Raw genomic sequence first — 13,552 nt, 5'->3', positions numbered from 1 at the left:
AACGTACGAGTGAGTATTAGTAACTTGTCTTTTTTTTTGTTTGTTTTTCATCTTCCCATATAGCCGTTTTATACATTTATTAATTCACTTTATTATGGGATTTCTCATTGCTATACAGTATTGTGCTTTATTTCTTTCAAATATGCACTAACTTTTAATGCAAATAAAGTAATAAAACACAGGGAACAAAAGCTTTACAGTTGTCTTGATCCTGCCGGGAAACTGCTGCAGGGAGTTATTATTAATTTGAATTAAAATTTAGTAAAAATACATAGTTGTGATTGCTTATAACTTCAAGGTTGCCTTGGGATTCATAATTAGTATATGACTAATCAAACAGGAAGTTTCTGGCGAGCTTTTAATAAGCATCTCCGCATACATCTACCACGCTGCTTTGGCAAGATATAATAAGCAAAACTTAAGATTCAAAACTTGGAATAGCTTTGCGCGAAATTCAAAACACACAAACAAATACAGCCCAATAGAAAGAGTAATATATATATATATATATATATATATCCTCAATGATGAGTTGACTACCGGAAAGACACATTTATTAGCATAATAAAGAATAACTTGTGAGGTTAAATATATTTTAAAAATCGAACGTTGTAAACCAAAAGTTTGAACAACGTAACTGTTTGTGAAGACAGCCTTTTGACTACCTGAGACAGTTAACATACCGAATGAGGATATGATGAATAAAAAAAAAATGAATGAATGAAGTGAAATTAAGGATAGATGTGATTAATATATCAAGCTACTAAAGTCAGATCTTTCAGGAGATAAATACCAATAGGAAAAGGCTTAGCTGTCCTAGAATAGCCGTTTAAATAGTTACACTCAGTACTGATATTAAAAATATTTTTATCAAATACTTTTTTCCACTATAGTTATTTTTCTTGCAAAGATAAACATTGATAGTCAATTATCAGAATATTTAATACTGTTTTTTCTCATTCGTACAGCATTTCTGTGATATTATTATATTGTGTGCGTGACTATTAGTAACATTATAAATCCAATAGATCGAACAATATTATAAATGAACAGTACACGATGTATTGATTAAATTGTTTAAAACTTTAACATTTTTGTATTAGAAGTTGAGTTTTCATAATTATCAAGCATTGTTCCACTTGGCAGTACTGATTGCCAGAACAAAATATTATTTGATAATGAACTGAAAGAAAAACTAACAGAAGTTGTTCGGTTGCATGATCTTCCAAGTTTCATTATTGTGTTTTTTTGATGAGATTACACATAGACTGTTTTGATTAGAATATGCTATTATCAATCCCTGGAGGGAGAATTTACCAAATCGTGCGTTACGTAAACTGCTAATGGAGAATGACTTGAGTGGTAGATAATTGAATTATATGGTAAATAGGCTTGAAACATTATGAGGAATATGAGAATGTTGAATAATTAGAAATTGTTTATTATAAAGATGTCCCAAATACATGACTTTTTTTTCTCATGAGTCGTGGAATAAAATAAAACAATGATTTTAAGATTACAGTAAACTCGTGAGTCGGAAATTTTAATTTGATCAGAAAGAGAAAGATCACAGATATGCAGAGCAGGATATTTATATATAGATGAATAATAAACGTATTTAGGTTGGAACGTTTTATAACAAACATATTTAACGTGGGATAAAAATGTCTAGAAAAGACAAGAAAAGTTTCACATATGAAATGAATGCAAAAAATGTCGGGAATTAGAGTAGTCATTAAAGTCATATTCAGTAAACATTATTAAGATGTTGTTGTTACTTATCATTTTGAATAGAAATGGAGCATGGGCTCTGCCACGTGGTGGAGCACGTGGTATTACGCATACTACTTATTGATGGAATGACTGCGAACACAACTTCAAAGCTGCGTGGCTTAAGACCCCGTCACTCTAACTACGTGATGTTAGGTACAGGTCAAGAAGTAGAGAGGATGTTGTATCAGGTATGAATTCATGTCTGTATTTGTCAATCAAGCAGCAAATTCAGTTTTTATTAAGTATTGCAAAATAAGGTTTTATATCTACGAAAGTGTGTTTATAAGTTCGAAAAAATTTTTAAACGCCATATATATGTATATATAACTATATCCACAACTAAAGATAAAGACAGGTAAACGCCGCAACGCCATGTCATGCGAAGCACCGCTGCAGTTATGCGAAATAGCTAATATACAAAGATTTGTTAAATGTGTGACACGCATGCCATATTCTGCAGTATTATGCATATGCAACCTAAGTTTAAAATTTTCTCAATTAAAAAAGCAAACTTGAATTTATATTTAATTTTGTGTATTCTTTTCAACTCAACATCTTATGCGAAAAAACGTTGCCTAATTTATTACAGGCGCTTAAAGGACGGCTCATGACAGGGGACTCCAGGTGGATTGTTGTTATGCAGGTAAATTTGTTGAGAAAATATTTACATTAATGTTTTTGGGACAAGTTTTTGGAAATATTTCCAGTCCCGCAATGATTTCGAGTGTTTGGAATTGAAAAAAAACAACAAATTTTTAATTTATGTACCGTAGTCACAGTAAACATATACACTTTAAAAACATTATTGAATAGTTTTGTCCTTTGTTTGTTATTAAGCACAAAGCTACACAATGGGCTATCTGTGCTGTGCCAACCGCGGGTATCTAAACCCGATTTTTAGCGTTATAAGCCGTCAGACTTACTACTGAAACATCGGGGAACTATTGAATAGTAGTAAAAAAATAAAATAAGAGTCGATCTAGAACAAATTCGCCATTTTAAGTTTTCTTCAAAAATTCAGAAGACTTTTATAACTATCGGATCATGGTGCCCAACTGATGAGAAAAATTAACAACTAAAGGAAATATTCCACTTTTGTTTTTACCGAATAACACTTAGACAACCTACTTTACAAAATGTTTAAATAGGTACATTGTGATCATTAGCTGTTTATTGCTTATCAGAGAAACACCTTTTATAATTTTCACACATCTGCTTGTTTGCTTAAGAAGAGCGTAATATGAATATAGAAGGCCGCGAACCGTGCATCCTCGGATTTATAGTCAGAGAACGCTAACCACTATAATTCCCGCACTAAAAAATATGTCTTTCTTTTCAAATTCAAAATGGTGTCGCAATTTATGATTAAACAAAAAATTTTATGAATGGCTTGCCTTCAAAGATAAAAAGAATTCGATGCCCGAGATTGCTAAAGTAAATTATCTGGGAGTATAACAGAATGTTATTAATAGGTAGGAACTTCGTAATGGTGTAACCAGAAACCAAAAATCATAGACTCCTGGTTTCAATAAAAATATCGATGAAGAACAGAATCAGATAAATCTTAGAAGTACTTTCGCAAGTAATAAGATCCTCAAATCTGAACGAAGAAGCATTCTTAATTTCCGTGAAATATTTACTTAATATGTGTGTTTACCAAAGGAAAAATAGAGCCGTCATAATTAACAGTAGTGTAACGACTTTCGTGTTGGTTATGACTGTATGAAATGCATCAACACATATATTAAATATTAACTCCCAGTCAGTAAAAAAAAAAAGAAAGAAGAGATCCTCCAAATGTTCGGCACTGAAACAGAGAAAAACATAAAATATTGTACTACGCTTGGCTTAAAGAAACAGGAGCTATTGACGCTAGTAGTTCCTAATTTCGCAGTGATAGACTAGAAGGAAGGAAGTTAATCAACATCACAAACCGCCAACTCTTGGGCTACTCTTTTACCAACGAATAATGGGCTTGACCGTCCCGTTATAACGCCCCCACGGCTGCAAAGGCGAGCAGCTTGCGAGTCGTACGTTTCAACTACCAGACCATGCTACGCCTTGGGTTGTATAGCTACAACTTATTAACACACTAGAATCCGGAAGTTTTAAAAACGATGACATGATTTCTGATCAGAACAATCTCGTTATGTTCTAATTAGGGTATCAGTATATAGTTTAAGTGAGATCGCACGTGAAACTTCGAAAAAGTGTAAGTTTTGAGTTATACAACGATTGAGTACTTTATATTAAAACGATTTTGGAGCCTCATCGTATCGTTACTGTCCGGTCATGTTCTATCTTATAACCGTGTATCATGACAATAACCATGCAACGTAGTGTCCATTGTAAAAGGCCCCGTCGTAAGGCTGTTGTATTTAGAGAACACCCCTTCTCCTTGAAGTTTTCATTTAGCGTACGACGACGACGGTTCCCCAGCGTTTGTTTCAACACTCCGATATATAAAAATCCATAGTCGCTGTGTTATGCCATTTAACCGGTATGACTTCATATGGAATAGCATGAATACCCGTTTCATTTTCTAGCTGCCTGGGGTACGCGATGGTTGAGCTTATATGTCGAGGAAGTAAATTTCGTACACGTGTTTTGTGACGTTTCAGAGACAGAGATCCTTCTTGATTATGTTGCTAGCTGTTACCTGGGTACTTAGGCGACTTTTACCACTGACCTTTGTATTCGTGGATTCTCACCTGTTACAAGCAGCCGTTCTTTTCTGTACGACTTGTTGCAGATCTTTCTATGGATCGTCCTGGTTTTCACGATGGAATTGATCAAGATGGATGATGGACATCTTAAAAAATCTCGTCAAAATAGAGGAACCACTAGGACAGTTAACATCAACCCACATTATAACTATAAGGCATTTATAACTAAATGAGATAGAGACATCCAGTAAACTCAACATTCCCAGGGAATCCCACCAACATGCAACATGTCTCAAGGGAGGAAACACACGATAGTGAAGGACTACAAGCAGGATGTTGTTATCAATGTGGTGAAAAAAGAAGAATTCTATGCTCATTAGCTAGAAAAACAAAAGACAGACCTGAGACCCCAAATAAATAATTTTACAACATTGTCCTTAACAGATCATTGAAATGCTGATGTTCAATCAGTGAGACCTGCAACCGAAGATAAATATAAGGATAATGCAAGCCAAGTGTATCACGCAGCTCATCAGAGTCGACTCAGAGTAATTAAGATCAAACCATGTTACCTACATAGATGGAAATCAACTCAGTAACGAATATAGCTAATTTGATATACTGCTATTCCTGATTGGAATGCATTGTTTCATCATTGTTGGTGATATTTTCAGCCATAATCCTAATCATATCTCAAGACGTTCAGCTAACTTAGGCTAGTTCATATAGCTAACAATTCATAAAATAAAAATAGATTTATTAAACAATCCAATCAACACTGTCGAAGACTGTAACATTAAAGACAAAATATTATATATAACCTACTTACGCAACGCATAAACGTTAGTGGTTTACTTTAAGCACTATCCAAGATTTCATGTTACTTTAAGAACTTGAAATCAGCATACACAAAATTTAATATAAGTTTCCATAACAACGAAAGTAATAAACGGCTTCGAAAATGTAGCCCGGCATATCCAGGTGGTTAGGGCGCTTGACTCGCAATCTGTGGGTCGCCGGTTTGAATCCCCATCCCATCAAACATGCTCGCCCTTTCAGCTGTGGGGCGTTATAATGTGACGGTCAAGCCCACTATTCGTTGGTAAAACGAGTAGCCCAAGAGTTTGACGGTGGGTGGTGATGACTAGCTGCCTTCCCTCTGGTCTTGCGCTCCTAAATTCACTCCTCGTGTAGCTTTGCTCGAAATTCAAACCAAACAAACCGACAATGTAACTTTAGAAGAGCTTTATATCTGATATAAATGACTATGACATATGTTGCTGCTTAATTATACACTCGGGAGACAAGAAGCTACAGTTAGTAGAGCAAAAATAAAAACCGATGTTTATGAAGATAAAAATTAATAAATCAAGTTACAAACCAAATGGACAACAAAATTTTACAATAAATGATAAATTTCGGGAGAATTTTTTTGGGTCTTGTTTGAAAACGTTACAACTTTTGTAGGTGATCCTGTGTACTAACTTCTTAATCAGAATTTACGTATTGCGCACTTCACTTGTATGTTTTCAGTGGTGGAATAGTGGATAAACTAAGTTTTGATAACGGAGCATGTTTGGTGGGACTGGGATTTTGATATTATTTAACTGAATTTATTGCTGGAAGTCTTCAAGCGCTAGACGAAAGTTTAAACACTTTGATCAAGTGAAAGACCTTGAAGACTGTCAGATTTGTGTTCAGCACGTGAAGTTTGTTTCCCTAAAAGTCACTATACTCAAATACAAGGCAGAACTGCAGTTAGGTGAGAATGTTTATTTTTTGTGTTCAACTTATAAATACCTTTAAGTTACATTGTTAAGTTCATTTATTACTCCTAGACTCTTTTTCGGCTCTCTATCCTATCCTAATAGTTTCCTATCTAAAGTCGTTTAAGTTGAGCTCAAACAAAATAGAGATAGCATTATCGAGCGCAACAACCGGAATAAAAACGAAAACCCTGTAAAAGTTGCAGCTTTCCTTGACTTCACACAGCTGGCCCCCTATAGTCGCTTCACGATAACTGTAATTGAATAAGAGGTTTAATTTAGTCAACCCTTACATTTTCACCTCTAATTAATATGTTACCTTGCACGATAACTTTATGTTTTTATCAACACTCTCATTTTGGGGCTGTTATTTAAAGTGGGGAAAAGAATTTTAAAAGGGGCACAAACTTTTTTTTTTATCCAAACTGGCTTGAAAAGTGATTTTAAGTTGTGTGATTCTAATTATTCAATCCCTACACATGGCTGTTTAACTTGTGCTTGCTAAGCTTGTTTTGACGAGTTTGAGGAAAAGCACATTACACGTGTGTAAGGAACACATAAACCCTGTCTCGTCACCGATTGCATCTGACTTCTATAAAGTTCCGTTAATAATGGTATTACTAATGAGAAATTTAATTTTAATACCATTAATAAAGCTTTAAATGACTCAAGGTCGTTTTTTTTTCTTGTTGTTCAATCATAACAAATAATCTTTTGCAGGATAATTTTACGAATAAAAAATTGTCATAAGTGGAAGAGCTGTTAAAAAACGTTAAATACACGTTATCAACAGAGCTAAACATTCATACTACAAAACTCGCTTCAACAGATCCACGAACGATCATTTTAACTGACTGATTGATTTTCTGCCATACTATAGTAATAAAGTCACCATCTAATATATTTCTAGCAATTCCATTTTCATTTTTTATTGATGCTCTTCGTTGTGGTTTTGGAACAACTTTTAGCTCCAGCTGAACATGTGGTAACTGTAAAAGTTTTAGTATTACTGAAGGGGAAATAGGTTGATTAATGATACTAGCAATAAGAGAGACTACATTATAATAACCTTTGTATTGACGTTTGTTAGGTGTGTGACTGAACAGGTGTGTGCTATACAGTGAAATCAATAACTTATCACGAAAAATGACAACACTCAAGTTCTAGCTTGGATTAGCAATGATTCATTTCGTCATCACATTGCTATGTTATGAGCAAAATAAATGTTTTCGTGACTACCTAGATTTAATTTTCATGTCTATGTTTGTTAGGTTTTTGAATTGCTCTGCATATGTAATTTTCCATCTGCACTAAAAAGATAGTTTATGTCGGCTTTCCATCCTTTCACAGTTGATGTTAATGTGTTACATGTTTTGCGCCTTGACCTTTCGCTCTCGGACTTTTGGGGTTCACCAGTGTCAATAACATAACCAACAGGCCTTTTGTATCTTATCGGCGAGTGCGCTAGCACTCTCTGTGTAGGGATGGTACGGACGCCCGTATTAAAGCAATACAAAAGTCATCTGAATTTTCTTCTCTACAGGTCACCAGAAGCTAGATATGAAGAGATACTTGGCATAGTTGCTCTATCTCGGTGTATATGGCGCTTTTCAGCTATCAAGTGTTACACGAGTTTCTAGATTTTACACGAATTGATATGACATTTTCGTATAAGTCAAACTGTGAAAGCATTTTTATTTTTAATATCATCAACTCCAGATCCAAAAATACCAATTATAACAAACGCCTTACTTGCTGGTCTGCAGTTAACGGTAGCACAAAATCCGGTAGTTTTAGCTTCCCTGGCATGTTTGTTTATAGCTTCATCTAATTACCTGATGAAACTAAACTTGATATATAAATCTACCTTTACTGTCAGTTCCACTCATAACTTAAGAAAATCATCCTTCACTGAGTGATGGTGATGTATTTTACCGTGTGCTTTAGTAAAAGATAACCATAACAAATTTTGCAAGCCCCTTCAATTTAACCCAAACACATTTGTTTTGTTTTTTCGTGCATATCCAGTTATTTGTTTACGTATGTTGTTCTCATCTATTATAAAGTTTCAGTGTTTGCTCTAGTTGAGCTTTCTTTTATTTTTTTATATTAAAACACGGGTATTTTTATTCTATATTATAATTAGATAAAAAAAAACGGTTTTCTTTCTTTCAGTGCTCTTTGATGTTTTACCATGATGTTTTTATGTGTGTATTTTGGGCGACTTGTACAATCTACATCCATGTTATTTGACTAGTATCTCTAAAATAAGTCATACAATATATGTAAGTATTCCATTGTCCCGTGCTGCAGAAAGCTTGGATTACGACAAGGCTTAAAGTCCAGCCTGTTAGGTGATTGATACTGAAATATATGTTTAGCGAAAAGTGTGATATTCTTTTTTTTCGTGCATTTCACTGAATAAGGCAAATTGTTCACACCCTTCAGTGACATTGTTAATGTAGTCTGAACTTCGATGACATTGTAAATGTAGTCTGAACTTAGATGACATTTAATGTTGTCTTTTTAGGAAGAGGATAAAAAATTCGTGGACATTATTCACTCACCAAAGCTATTGATTTGAAGATAATGAAGATATTCGGTGACCTTTAATGTGATCTTTTTAGGAAGAAGATAAAAAATTCGTGGACATTACTCACTCACCAAAGCCATTGATTTGAAGATAATGAAGATATTTGGTGACATTTAATGTGGTCTTTTTAGAAAGAAGATAAGAAATTGATTTGAAGATAATGAAGATCGTGGAAATACATCTAGACGACTTTTTGTATTTTAAAAAGAGAGTTTTATAGTACAACCGTTTCTGTAATTCTATAAGAAACATTTGTTGCAATGCATTATTTTTCCTTAACTATATCTTTTTTTCACAATATAACCAAAGTTCATATTTCGTTTAATGAAAAAATCAATTTACTATATTATCATTTTAAGTAAATATAGATTTTATGGCAGGAAAATATAAATAAAACAAATTGAAATAAAAATGTTCGAGAACATTTGATAAATAATACTCTTTTGTTTAAGTGTTGATCCTCATTGTGGACCCTTGGGACGAAGATATGGCCAAACGAGCTATAATAGAAGCTAAACAATATGGGTCACTGAGTGTCAAAAATTCAACTCTTGAGACAGAAATTGTTGCATTTACTGAAACTAACAATATTGCAATTAAACGTATCAGTAAGTATGCATAAAAATTTGAGTTTATGGTAAGAATATCAAATATGTAGGTTACGCTGTAACAGAGTTAAGCTTATAAAGTAGTAATTTTTATAGGCATAATGGTTATTTTTTGTGGTAATTTTTCAAATTCATAAATAAACATATTGGACAAAAATTAGAAACATGTGGAGCGTAATATTAGAGCCAGTTCACCAAAGCACCAGTTCACCTTCCTTAATGGCACAGTTATTAAATGGTTTTAAAATTATTAAAACGATTTTTTGAAAAAAAACTGAAAGGTAATATTCTATATATTTATCACTCAATTCAAACGAGGCTAGCCACCTAATTAGTATCACAATTTATTAAGATATTCGACTACCTTTCGTAGGAAGTATAATCTGGAATTGGCGTGACATAAACTCTACATCTTGTTCAGTTGTAGTTTATTAATCGAGGTATGATCTACGTTTGATCTATAGGTGTCTCAAGAGGACTACAACGGCGAACGCAAATTTCTAGATTACTTCTGAGGTGATGAGTTAATCTGATGTCCGTTGAATGTACTGACCAAGGAAAATGGTTAATCACTGTTATGCTTTTCGAATCAATTTAACTCAATACAAACACAATACCCTGCGCACTATTGACTTCCTTTGTTTCTATTCAAAAGGATCACAATGCAACATTATAGGGAGGATATGTAGAATTATACACGGACTTTTATCTACGTTAAAATAATTTTACTTGCAAGGTTTCAGCCCTTTTACCGAGGCCTTCATCGAGCAACAGTGTAATTCTACATATTAATTTACTTACGTTATGAGAACTTAAACAAAGGTTATCGAGTCTATATATCTTAAAAGCTGTCATTCATTTTGAATCCCATAGTGTAAATATTATCTTAAACCCACCACTGACTGTAAATATGACTCTACTCGTACGTCTTCAGCAGAGTTGAACAAAAGATAATGACACTATATTACTCTCACCAATAAATACCTGTAAGTTAACGGTAATTCACATGCATCGCTAGTACACGCCTCTATAAAGCCCACGAATGAGTAATTTATATAAATCTTATAGTAAGTATGACTCTACTCGTACGTCTTCAGTAAAGTTGAACAAATTACCGTTAACTTACAGGTATTTATTACTCTCACCAATAAATACTTGTAAGTTAGCGTAATTCACATGTACCACTACTATAGTCATTTCTACGTCTCTATAAAGCCCACAATTGAGTAATTTATATAAATCTGATAGTAAATATGACTCTATACGTCCTCAGTAAAGTTGAACAAAAGATAATGACACTATATTACTCTCATCAATACATACTTGTAAGTTAGTGTAATTCACATGCACCGCTACTATAGTCATTTCTACGTCTCTATAAAGCCCACAATTGAGTAATTTATATAAATCTGATAGTAAATATGACTCTATACGTCCTCAGTAAAGTTGAACAAAACATAATGACACTATATTACTCTCATCAATAAATACCTGTAAGTTAACGGTAATTCCCATGCACCGTTACTATAATTATTTCTAAGCTTTTATAAAGCTTTTCTAAGTACGATTGTTAATCGATAAACGCCTATCGCTTTATTAGTTATTCTGATGCTTATTCGTTCCTTTTCTGTATACCTACATCCTGAAGATGATTAGTTGCAGATTTACTTTTTGACTATTTCAATATATGATCAAAACTTTTGGTACATGATTCAGTTGAGGCAAAGCAGATTACTCATCACATTTGGTTTTATCATGTGTGTTCCGAAGCGGAAATTTAAGTCTAATTGCTGACGTTCATTTTTTTTTTCAGTCGAAATTAACATGCAAGTAGGACTTTCTATGATAATCGATGCCACTTGTGAAGGGTTAGGTTTCGTCAAAATCACAGCAGCAAAGAATAAAATTCCTTACATTATCGTGAAACCAGCAGTAACGGAATTCATTAAAGCAGCAGCCGATGTTCTGAGAGAAATAGATGGCGTTGATGCTGCATTTGTTTTCCAAAACGAAGCAGGTAAAACAAAGAATTTATGTAATGTACATGTATATTAGAAAATCAGACTTATACTGGAAAATATTGAATAAATGCACGCGTAAACGAAAAACTATCAAAATACCTTAATAGTTCGAAAAGTTAAAGGATACAGGTTTTTTTCGATTTTTTTTTTTTGGAAAATGATTAGCTGCATCAATTCTTATCATCGTTGGGTCAACAACAGGAAATACCATCCAAACTTAGTTTATATTTCCTTAGGTGTACGAAGAGTACAAACAAAATTCGTAACAAGTTTTATCTATGAATATAGCCAAATTTTAAAGTGAGTTTAGATATACACTTTCGGATTTTTTCAATAACATGGCACATAAATGTAAGTTGATCTTTTTTAAATACTGCTGTACGTTTTCAAACGAGACCTAAAAAAACTCGAGCGCTTTCGAATAGTTGACTATTCTTCGCCCTTTCACCGTGGGGGCGTTATAATGTGACGGTCAATCCCACTATTCGTTGGTAAAAGAGTAGCCCAAGAGTTGGCGGTGGGTGGTGATGACTAGCTGCCTTCCCTCTAGTCTTACACTGCTAAATTAGGGACGGCTAGCGCAGATAGCCCTCGTGTAGTTTTGTGCGAAATTCAAAACAAACCAACACCAAATGCGACTGTAGCTTTAATCCCCCAAAACTTTGTCTTCAAAATAAGGGTGCGTCTTATATTCCGAAAATTACGGTAATTCTGAATTCTCTGGGTCTGACTGAGTTTGTGAAATACTGTACACAAATGTGAAACACGTAGTGAATATAATATTTATTTTAACACAAACCACAGTGTGTGCATTTATTGAGCATTATGAACAATCACCTTTACTAGATAGTTGTTCAAGCTTATCAAGTTCTCTAAAAATATGCTAATTATTAAATCCTGTAGATCTTGTTTCAGACTGAATATCATTCTTTAGTATTACACTTTTTTCATGATGACTTGTATTACTCCACATGATTGTTGGTCATTACCATTAGAAAATAAGACGATCGTAGTCTACTCTTACATAATATATATAAACTTACAGACATCTTTCTGACGGGAAGACAAGGTACTATAAGTGAATGATACAGAACAATAGGTAGCTAAAGCAAAAATAACTTAACACCTTTCTTGACAATGTGTTACGTGAAACTTCACAAACACCTAAATAAATTTAAAATTTTGAAAAATTATAAATTAACTGAATGTGCATGAGCTCTATTCATTGCACTAATCCCACATTAGAAAAGGAATATTGACTATAATTCTGAACACTTGTATCTACGTGAAATTTGGTAAGCTTTAAGTACAATGAAAAAAATCAGATAGTTTACAAAGGTATTTGCGCTTAAGATATGCTTGTGAATTAATGATCAGTCTGACTCAGACTCTGACCAGTGGAAGTGCAAGATGATGTTCATGTGAAGAATGAAAATGTTTTTGTTTATCGTACAGTTGACATATCTCATTTGCTTAACCTCTAGAACGCCTGAAATGCATATCTACAGTTTCTTTCAAAACTTTTGTATATTGTATCTGGTATTTACCATCCTCTACCACAAAGTGTCATTAAACCAGCAATGTAAGATAAAATAAATAATTGATAACTCTGACATCAAATACACTATACTATGTTGAATGGCACTCAGTAAACAGTCGTGTCTTGTGCATTTTGACCTCCACCCATGCACATAGGGTTAAACCAAGGAGGCACTATATACATGGTATGCCTAAATATCACAACCTCAACCAACTCTGTTCTTCAATAAAGTTAGTTAGGCTAAAGCAATGTGATCGAATTTTTCCAAGTTATTTCAACTGCACACATTTTAATATTTGCCCAAAGATATGGTTACCATATTACCCATCGTGATTTTTCCAGTTTTCAGGAATGTTTTTCTGGTCAGAAACACTAAAATGCTTAGATTATTCCGGTTTCCCTGCACTTCCATTTCATCTAAAAACTGCAGTTTGCAACAGTTCATATAAAGCATGACCTCTTTAATTTTACATAAGAGCTTTTCCTAAGAAACAAAAAAAAAAAAAGAATAGTGGTATCCTTTCCATCCTAACAGAAGGTTGCCTTGAGAGACCAATCATAATAGTAAGAGTTGTTTCAGGTAAT

Source organism: Limulus polyphemus, unplaced genomic scaffold (genome assembly GCF_000517525.1).
Source record: "Limulus polyphemus unplaced genomic scaffold, Limulus_polyphemus-2.1.2 Scaffold124, whole genome shotgun sequence".
Classification (NCBI taxonomy): domain Eukaryota; kingdom Metazoa; phylum Arthropoda; class Merostomata; order Xiphosura; family Limulidae; genus Limulus; species Limulus polyphemus.
This window is presented reverse-complemented; position numbering follows the sequence as displayed.